Genomic DNA, 2,083 nt, shown 5'->3' on the forward strand with positions numbered 1-2,083 from the left:
ACCTGTGCAGATGTGCGCCTGTGCAGATGTGAGCCTGTGCTGATGTGAGCCTGTGCAGATGTGAGCCTGTGCAGATGTGAGCCTGTGCTGATGTGAGCCTGTGCTGATGTGCGCCTGTGCAGATGTGCACTGTGATAAATATGGGTGTGCAGCCATTTCTTTCATATGCTGACTTTTCTCCTTCCTTACATATCCAGGAGTGAGATAGCTTGTATCTTAAATGTACAGCAGCTCTTTCTGGTTGTTTGATCCCATAAAAATGTATGACACTCTGTTTTCAAACCTGTGGTAACTGTCTTACAAACAATGGTGTTTGTCAATGTTTTTTTGCACCTGTTAAATCCACTTTACTCCACGTGTCCTCCTTTCTGTTTGTTTGATCTTGTGTTTCATGGCATCGGTGTCTCTCCAATTGCTTACGATGCTTTTGTCCACCTCTCTATGTTTGAGTGCCTCATAACCAAGTGAGGTCTAGTCCAAGAGTCCAAAATTAGTCACTTAAAAATCAGTGTAACTCATCACATTAACAGGCAAAAATGATAATACAAGACCATATATGCAAAGCAAATTGTAAATGATTTAAGATCCATTCACAATTTTTTAAAGATTTATTGTCATGCTTTAAGTTACATGCATGTATATGTGTCTGTGTGTGGAGATGCACACCTGTGTATGGGTCCCTAAAGAGGCCAGAGAGAGTGGTGGATGCCGGGGGCTACAGTCTTCGCTACTGTGAGCTGCACAGTGTGAGAGCTGGGAACCAAACTCAGGTGCTCAGGAAGAGCAGCAAGTGCCATGAATGAGGAGCTGTTTTTCCAGCCTTCCACTCGTCATTTCTAAAAGGCAGCAAATCAGTTGTAGAAGGTGTCACTCCCAATCTGTTTGAATGTTCCCTGTGGTGGTTTTGTGTGTTGAAATTTTGGTGCTTAGTTTGGTAAAGTTGAGAAATGATGTACACCCATAAGAAGTAAGTTGTAGCCTCCAGTCAGCTGAATCTTTCTCTCCCTCTTTCCCCCCACATCTTCCCCTCTCTTTCCCCCTCTCTCTCTTCTCCTCTCTCTCTCTTCCTCTCTCCTCTCTCTCCTCCTCTTTCTCTTCTCCCCTCTCTTCTCTTCTCTTCTCTCTCTCCTCTTCTCTCTCTTCTCTCCTCTCTTCTCCTCTCTCTCTCTCCTCTTCTCTCCTCTCTTCTTCTTCTCTCTCTCTCTCTGCCTCTCTCTCTCCTCATGATACCCTCTGGCTCAGCAGAGGCTGAGCTCCAGGGCCATGCATGTACTGTGTATGTACTCCATCAGGAAGCTCCACCTTGAGCCCCAACAAAACTCTTTTCTTTATAAGCCGATCCTCTGATTATCTACCGTGTGATTCCAGGACAGCCAGGGCTACATAGAGAAACCCTCTCTCGAGAAAGCAAAGCAAACCCAACAAAAAACCCCTACATCCATTCCTTTCATTGTCTTTTATTTTTCCTGTCACTAGGTTTCAGAGAGTTGCAATGAAGGTTAGCTCTAGAAATTCTGAAGGACCACCTACTCCTATGCCTCAAACCTCTCCCCGACACCTTTTAAAACCATATCTATATAAAAAATTATATGTTGGGTGAATTAAAGTGCTCAGCTCTTACAGAAAAATCTGCTTGAGAACATCTTCAAAGTCCATTGTCGTTCAGAAATATTTAATATCTTAGAGATTTAAATTTTGTATAACATCTCTACTTCTAAAATCAATACAGGCAGATGTGGTGATACAGGCCTATGATTCCAGCATGGCTGAGGCTGAGGCAGGAACATTTCAAGGCTGGCACCAGACTCACACATTGAGACTGTTTTCAAAACAAATGACAAAATGTAAAATTGTCAGAACTGAAAACTTGTAGTTCACCTAACAGGGATTTATTTTGAACAAAGTGAGAAAAGCGGGCATGTGTGCTCTGAAATACTCATTAAATGCCCTGCTCTGAGCTCTTAAAAACACATTTACATGCAGAAGTTGGCTTCACTGGCGTGTCAGTGCAGGTAGAAGGCCGACCTATCTTCCCCCCTGTCCGCACCTCCTTACATTCGGAGTGAACTCAGGGGCCCCCAGA

At 43.7% G+C, this 2,083-nt stretch overlaps 1 pseudogene; it reads right to left on the bottom strand.

Annotated features, from left to right (window-relative positions):
* Positions 1–1,656, bottom strand: part of LOC129667081 (60S ribosomal protein L27a-like) — a 15,210-nt pseudogene extending 13,554 nt beyond the window's left edge.
* Between the last annotated feature and the right edge of the window lie 427 nt (positions 1,657–2,083).

Source organism: Psammomys obesus, unplaced genomic scaffold (assembly GCF_907164565.1).
Source record: "Psammomys obesus unplaced genomic scaffold, mPsaObe1.curated_primary_1811, whole genome shotgun sequence".
NCBI lineage: Eukaryota > Metazoa > Chordata > Mammalia > Rodentia > Muridae > Psammomys > Psammomys obesus.